The sequence below is a fragment of the Lathyrus oleraceus genome, chromosome 3 (assembly GCF_024323335.1).
Source record: "Lathyrus oleraceus cultivar Zhongwan6 chromosome 3, CAAS_Psat_ZW6_1.0, whole genome shotgun sequence".
Classification (NCBI taxonomy): domain Eukaryota; kingdom Viridiplantae; phylum Streptophyta; class Magnoliopsida; order Fabales; family Fabaceae; genus Lathyrus; species Lathyrus oleraceus.
The window spans coordinates 225,307,605-225,316,335 of NC_066581.1; positions in this window are offsets into that span (position 1 = coordinate 225,307,605).

Below are 8,731 nucleotides of genomic sequence, written 5' to 3' on the forward strand. Positions count from 1 at the left end.
CTGGAAGAGGTAGAGATGATGCTGCGATTGCTGAAGCTCTGGGTATGCTGGCTGGAGTACTTGGAGGGAATCCGAATGTTATGGGAATGGGAGCTGCTCGTCAGTTGAGTGAGTTCCAGAAGAACAATCCTCCAATGTTCAAGGGAGCATACGATCCAGATGGCGCTCAGAAGTGGTTGAAGGAGATAGAGAGAATCTTCCGAGTAACTGAGTGTGCTGATAACCAGAAGGTCAGGTTCGGTACACATATGCTGTCAGAGGAGGCTGATGATTGGTGGGTTGCTACCCGCACTGAGTTGGAAACTGCTGGAAATGCTGATATTTCTTGGGCTGTGTTCAGAGAGAGATTTCTGAGGAAGTATTTTCCCGAGGATGTCAGAGGAAAGAAAGAGATAGAATTCTTGGAACTGAAACAGGGTAACCGGACTGTTACGGAGTATGCTGCCAAGTTCACAGAACTGTCGAAGTATTACACTCCCTATGCTGAGGCTGCTGGAGAATTTTCCAAATGCGTGAAGTTCGAGAACGGGTTGCGCCCCGAGATCAAGCAGGCGATTGGATATCAGAGGATTAGAGTGTTTTCTGATTTGGTTGACTGTTGCAGGATTTTTGAACAGGATTCCAAGGCCAGGGCTGAGAGCTATCAGCAGAGGGTTGATAGGAAAGGCAAGAATCAGATCGATCGTGGGAAACCGTATGCAGCTGGCAAAGGTTTCCAGAGACAGAGTGGGATGAAGAGGCCTAGTGGGGGAGACTCTAGTGCTCCTGTTAAGTGTTACAGATGTGGTCAGGCTGGACATCGTATCCATGAGTGTACCAGTAATGAGAAGAAGTGTTTCAAATGTGGAAAAGGTGGTCATTTGGCTGCAGATTGCCGGTTGAAGACTGTGACTTGCTTCAACTGTGGAGAGGTGGGTCATATCAGTCCGCAGTGTTCTAAGCCAAAGAAAGAAAATCAGTCAGGAGGCAAGGTTTTTGCTTTATCAGGTTCTGAGACTTTTGCAGATGAGCGTTTGATCCGAGGTACGTGTTATATTAATGGCTTTCCTCTTATAGCTATTATTGACACAGGTGCTACTCATTCTTTTATATCTGTGGATTGTGCTGTGAGGCTTAAGTTAGAGATATCTGAGATGCGTGGAAGTATGGTGATTGATACTCCTGCAAAGGGTTCAGTGACTACTACTTCGGTTTGTTTGAATTGTCCTTTGAGTATTTTTGGTAGAGCCTTTGGGATAGATCTTGTGTGTCTTCCATTAGTGCAGATTGACGTTATTCTGGGTATGAACTGGTTGGTGTTCAACCGAGTTTCTATCAACTGTTTTGATAAGACTGTGATATTTCCTGAGATTGAAGAAGGAAAGAGTTTGTTTCTATCAGCCGGGCAGGTGAATGAGGAAGTGGCAGATGGGGCAGAGTTGTTTATGCTGTTAGCGACTTTGGAAGCTAAAGATAAACTGGTGATTGGCGATCTAGCTGTAGTGTGTGATTTTCCTGATGTGTTTCCGGAAGAAGTGAATGAATTGCCACCAGAACGTGAAGTTGAGTTCTCGATTGATTTGGTACCTGGTACTAGACCGATATCGATGGCGCCGTATCGTATGTCTGCTGTTGAGTTAGCTGAATTGAAGAGTCAGTTGGAAGATCTGTTGGATAAGAAATTTATTCGTCCGAGTGTGTCACCGTGGGGTGCACCAGTGTTGTTGGTTAAGAAGAAAGAAGGTACTATGAGGTTGTGTGTGGACTACAGGCAACTGAATAAAGTGACGATCAAGAATCGGTATCCTTTACCGAGGATTGATGATTTGATGGATCAATTGGTTGGTGCTAGTGTGTTCAGCAAGATAGACTTGAGATCTGGGTATCATCAGATACGTGTGAAAACTGAGGATATTCAGAAGACTGCTTTCAGAACAAGGTATGGACATTATGAGTATTCTGTGATGCCTTTTGGTGTGACTAATGCGCCTGGTGTATTTATGGAGTATATGAATAGGATTTTCCATCCGTACCTAGATCAGTTTGTTGTGGTATTTATTGATGACATTTTGGTGTATTCGAAATCTGAAGAAGAGCATGTTGAGCATTTGAGAGTGGTTTTGGGAGTTCTACGAGAAAAGAAGCTATTTGCTAAACTATCCAAGTGTGAATTTTGGTTAGAAGAAGTTAGTTTTCTTGGTCATGTGATTTCAAGAGGTGGTGTGGCTGTTGATCCTTCTAAGATAGAAGCGGTATCTAGGTGGGAAGCTCCGAAGTCAGTTTCTGAGATAAAGAGTTTCCTTGGTTTGGCTGGTTATTATAGGAAGTTCATTGAGGGATTTTCTAAGTTGGCATTACCGCTGACGATGTTGACAAGAAAGGGGCAAGCGTTTGTTTGGGATTCGAAATGTGAAGAAGGTTTCCAAGAGTTAAAGAGAAGGTTGACTACTGCTCCTATCCTGATATTACCGAGTTCGTCGGAACTATTCGAGGTTTATTGTGATGCTTCATTGTTGGGTTTAGGTGGTGTGTTGATGCAGAATAAGCAGGTTATAGCTTATGCTTCGAGACAGCTAAGAGTTCATGAGAGGAACTATCCGACACACGATTTAGAGTTGGCAGCCGTAGTATTTGTTCTGAAGTTATGGAGGCATTACTTGTATGGATCAAGATTTGAGGTTTTCAGTGACCATAAAAGTTTAAAGTATTTATTTGATCAGAAAGAGCTGAATATGAGACAGAGGAGATGGTTAGAATTTCTGAAGGATTATGATTTTGGTTTGAATTACCATCCGGGTAAAGCAAATGTAGTGGCTGATGCATTGAGTAGGAAATCATTGCATATGTCTATGTTAATGGTTAAGGAATTGGATTTAATTGAGCAGTTTAGAGACTTGAGTTTGGTGTGTGAGAGTACTCACAATAGTGTTAAATTGGGAATGCTGAAGTTAACAAGTGGTATTCTGGATGAGATCAGAGAGGGTCAGAAATCCGATGTGCTTTTAGTTGATAAGTTGACTTTAGTGAATCAAGGTCAAGGTGGTGAATTCCGAGTTGATGAGAATGGTGTTTTGAGATTTGGTAATCGGGTGTGTATTCCAGATGTTACAGGACTTAAGAAGAGTATTCTTGAAGAAGGACATCGTAGTGGTTTGAGTATTCATCCTGGAGCTACGAAGATGTATCATGATTTGAAAAGATTATTTTGGTGGCCGGGAATGAAAAGAGAAATTGCAAGTTTTGTGTATTCCTGTTTGACTTGTCAGAAGTCAAAGATTGAGCACCAGAAGCCGTCTGGGCTAATGCAACCGTTGGCTATTCCTGAGTGGAAGTGGGATAGTATCAGTATGGATTTTGTTTCTGGTTTGCCGAGGACAAGTAAGAGTTTTGAGGCTATTTGGGTGATTGTTGATAGGTTGACGAAGTCGGCTCATTTCATTCCGATCAGAATGGATTATCCATTAGAGAGATTAGCCGAGTTGTATATTGAGAAGATTGTAAGTTTGCATGGTATTCCGTCGAGTATTGTCTCGGACAGAGATCCTAGATTTACATCGAAGTTCTGGGAAGGTTTGCAGAAGGCTTTGGGAACTAAGCTGAGATTGAGTTCTGCATATCATCCGCAGACTGATGGACAGACTGAGAGGACGATTCAGTCATTAGAAGATCTTTTGAGAGCTTGTGTTTTGGAAAAAGGAGGTGCTTGGGATTGTTATTTGTCTTTGATTGAGTTTACCTACAACAATAGTTTTCATTCGAGTATTGGTATGGCACCGTTTGAAGCTTTGTATGGTAGGAGATGTCGGACGCCTTTATGTTGGTATGAGTCCGGTGAGAGTGCTGTGGTTGGACCGGAGATTGTTCAACAGACTACGGAAAAGATTAAGATGATTCAGGAGAAGATGAGAATTGCTCAGAGTCGTCAGAAGAGTTATCATGATAAGAGGAGGAAGTCCCTTGAGTTCCAAGAGGGGGACCATGTGTTTCTTCGTGTTACTCCGATAACCGGTGTTGGTCGAGCTTTGAAGTCGAAGAAGTTGACACCTCGATTTATTGGTCCTTATCAGATTTTGGAGAAGATAGGAGAGGTAGCCTATCGCATCGCTTTACCGCCGTCGCTTGCGAATTTGCATGAGGTTTTTCATGTGTCTCAGTTGAGGAGATACATTCATGATCCGTCGCACGTTGTCCAAGTAGATGATGTACAGGTGAGAGATAACCTGACTGTTGAAACATCACCTATGAGGATCGAGGATCGAGAGTTGAAGCAGTTGCGGGGTAAAGAGATTGCCTTAGTGAAGGTAGCTTGGGGAGGACCAGCAGGTGGCAATGTGACTTGGGAACTTGAGAGCCAGATGAAGGAGTCTTATCCGGAGTTGTTCGATTGAGGTATGTTTTCGAGGACGAAAACTCTTTTAGTGGGGGAGAGTTGTAACACCCCAATTAAAATAAGATAATTATTTAATTTAAATTAATATTTTATTTATTAATTTAATCGAATAATTGGGAGTTTGGATTATTATTATTATTTTGAAATAATAATTATTGGGTTATTATTTATTGGAATAAAATAAGTTGGAATAATAAAAAGTCCCATTTTTGGTAAAAAGGGTTTTCACGTGAAAAGGAAACTCAGAGAAGCTGCTGAAAGAGGAAAAGGGCAAAAGGCAGAGCAAGAGAAGAGGAGAAGCTTGGAGCTCGGAAGCTGCCGGATTAACTCAGGTAAGGGGGGTTTATCATCGGTTAACGGGTATTATATGATAATATGTCATGGGTAGTGATAGACCATTGTTTTACCTCTGATTAGATTGTTGTATGCTGGAAATCTGAATTTTGGGATGAACGAAAATTGGAATGTAATTGAAGAATTCGTAGGAAGTTAGTGTGGAAATGTTAGACCTTGTGGAATCGAATAGGATCTGTTTTGAGTTAGACAATAGGAAGGAATTTTGTGTGAAAATTGGACTGTGGAAGGTCGAATTGGGTAGATCTCGTAGCAGAGAAAGCCATTGCAGATCTGAGAATTCTGATCTCTGGTCATACGCGTATGGCACTAGGCAATACGCGTATGAGATGTTGGTACGCGTATGGGGGGAAGCCTTACGCGTATGGGAGAGAAAGATGACATTTTGAACGTGAATTGGTCTCTGGTGGTACGCGTAAGGGGAGATTGTTACGCGTAGCATACGCGTATGGGATAGGTGGTGCGCGTATGAGTTGGGCGAGGAAATGCGCAATACGCGTAAGAGAGTAGGCATTACGCGTATGGAGTTGGCCAGGTTTTGGCAATACGCGTATGGCATGGACAGTACGCGTATGGGCAGAGTTGGGATTTTCCTGAACTGTTGTTGTGCAGTTTTTGGTTGTTTAGGCTGAGTGATGTACTTAGCTGAGATATGATGTTGTAGGGATCATTTCCCGTTGTTTTGAGTGGTATAGGTATTAGTAGAGCGGGCCAGTACTGTGTTTGATTTTGTGGCATGATATGATATGCTTTTGTGATTAATTATGTTGATAATGTGTGATGGTATACATGATGAGGTGAATGTATACGTTTGTGAATAGACTGTATTATGGCTTAGAGTGTGAGCATGTGTCTATTCTTGATTATTGTTGATGTTGCATTGCTAGGTGATTAGCATGCATGTTGTGGCCCATTTGGGGTGGTAGCTAATTCCCATGGTGAGGAATTAGTGAGTATATCATTTGATTGTTGTTGTTGATGTTTGCATGCTAGGTGATTAGCGTGCATTTCATGGCCCATTTGGGGTGGTAGCTAATTCCCATGGTGAGGAATTAGTGAGTGAGTCACTATGTCTCAAATGAGTGGGACTAGTGAGCTTGGTAGCCGTGCCTGGATTTGGACGGTGAGGTTGAACTATATGTTCACAAATAGTCGGTACCGCATGCATAGAGTCTCATTGCATAATGAATGTATGGCATATGATATGAATGGATGTATTCCAGTATCATATGTGTGTTGTGTGTTGTGTTGTTAATGATTGAATATGATGGAGATTGTACTGTTGAGTATGATGTTTGAATGGATATTACTGTTGCTGAATGCGTAGTCTAATTAGGGTGAATTAATGTGTTAATTACTTGGCATTACATGTTGTTCTATAATGCTTATTATATTGATTGAGGAACTCACCCTTACGCCTATTTTTCAGGTAACGAGAAATGAGTTGAGTAGAAGCTTAAGCTTGGAGTCTAGAGTAGTTCTTATGGGTCATGCTCTGATAGATGTGACATCGGGAGGGAATGTTTTGATTAATTGATATTGGTTGTTGGATGATTTACATGTATAGTGTTACATGTTTTACATTGATGTTGAATTTGATTCCGCTGCGAATTATGCAAAAGACCTTATTTTGATTTAAATAAATGAGCATGACAGGAATTTTGATAATTGTTGTGAAATGATTGTGTGACACCCTTCGGGGCATAATTACTCTGATGAATATATATTGTTATTTTAATTATAATAATTTGGGGTATTTAGAAGGGTGTTACAAGAGGCCCGCTTAAAACGACAAGAAATTGAAGCAAATCAGTCATAAGAACAACGATCAGGAAGGGAGACGTCCTCACAATGATCCAACTCCTATGAGTTATGCACACCTGCTACCTATTCTGGTTAACCCTGGGGCAACTGTACCTAAATAGGTCGAACCTGCTAAGTTACCCTACAGCCGTAAGCATGACTCTCATGCCACGTGTGGATACCATGTTGGATATGTAGGGCATTCTACATAAGCTTGTCATGTTCTCAAGGCCAAAGTTCAAGAACTTATCGATCGGAATTTGTTGTGCTTTACACATGTGACTGCTAAGGTGCCCAGTGAGAAGGAGTTTGAATACAAGGGTCCTCCAGTTCATGTGCAAGTTCCTCCACCTGTGGTTCAACCTGCTATGCAGTATCCAAATCGAGGATACCACCCTGGAATGTTGTTGGCCTATCCAGGGGCTCATCTTCTACTGTTGTTGCACCTCAGTACGCCTATACTGGGGCACCCTATGTCCCATTTGGAGTTCAATATGGTCATACTCCTAATCAGATAGTCCATCCTGACTTAGTGCATTATGCTCAGATGTTCCCACCAATGTTTATTCCTCATATCCATCCTCAATCGCAGATATCTTTGGTGCATATTCCACACTACTCATTCCCACCTGGTGTTGCGTCCCAGTACCAGCAGCCTCATCAGGTTAAAATTCTGAAAAGTCAGCAAACTGTGCCATGTAACCACCAGGGACAGAGGCAGACCAAATGTTATGATAGGAAGCGTCCTCAACATGATCAGATCCCTATGATATACGCTCATCTTCTACCTTACCTTGTCTAGCAAGGACTCATTGATACAAAGAAGATTCCGCCTGCCACTTTATCGTATCACACAAAGCACAATCCTAATGCCTCATGTGCTTATCATGCTGGGCATAAGAGGCATTCTACTGAGGATTGATGGGTTTTCAAAGCTAGGGTATAAGAACTTATAGATCAGAAGATTCTAACTTTCACCAAAGAAGGGCCTAATGTCAAGACTGAAAAGGGAGAGTGCAGTCATTGATGAAGAATGTTCATAATTGAAGTCGCCTCTATAGAAGAATGAGGCGGCCAATCACGTTAGCAATCATGTTGTTTTTTAATCTTTTCATTTGTAACATTTTCTTGTATGTCAATGTATTGTTCAATTGTGAACTTGTTTGTTTTTGAATAATGATCATAATGAAATAAATGTGCATGTTTTGTTTAAATTCGTTCGTGTTCACTCATATTTTATTTATCAATATCAAACTGTTCCTCAAACAAAACCAAAAGAGAATGATTAACATACGCAAGATCGTTTCATGTATGCTTTTGAATAAGATCGTGCTGATGATGTAAGGCATTGTTCAAATCCCTAAACACATGAGATATAAGGAAGTGAACCCCTTTGGGCCTTGAAGTAGGAGTTTCTTTCTTTACATATATAACCCTCATGTTTAACCAGGGGCAAGGTAGTCTTCAGTTAGTTTGAACTTGCATTCAAATATTAGAAAGAGAATATCTCATCAAGTGATCAATCATATCATATCCCTCTCAAGAGGATGGAATCACAAATCCATAATGGTTATCCCTTACCCATAAAAGGAGTGAGATAGTCACAAACCTTACAACAAATCAAACAAGCAGAATATCACAGGATTTTCTCAAATAAAATAAAAAGATGAAATGAAAAAATAAAAAGCAAATGAAAAGCCCACTAAGTCAAAAGCTTGAAAATAAGATTGACTTAGGAAAAAGTTAGGGCATCCCGATGGGCTGCAGACCCAAAGGATCGGCCCAGGCAAAAATCAAGGGAAGTAAAACAAAAGAACAAGAGGATCAATATCAAAATTCTCAACAAGAGCAAATCTCTATGACTGCAAACAAAAGCAAAAGGTGAGTGACTCTCGCTCCAAACTCTCAATGGGTTCCTTAACCATCATCGCTAATATTCAAGATCCTTTTCTGAAAGATAGACGCTTGCTTTAAGCTAATTGAACGTAGAACTGAAGAACATCACGGAAAATGGGTGGGTTAGAATAGGTTTTGAGCCTTATATCATTTTCTTCTAAAACCGTGAACCAGGCCACATTACAACCCTCAAAAGACCTACTTGAAGCAGGGTCTATTTCAAAAGCATATTATGGTAAGATCACGTTAAGCTGAATCCTAAAGATTTGCTTGTCATCTGTAATGATACTGATATGGCATTATAAACAG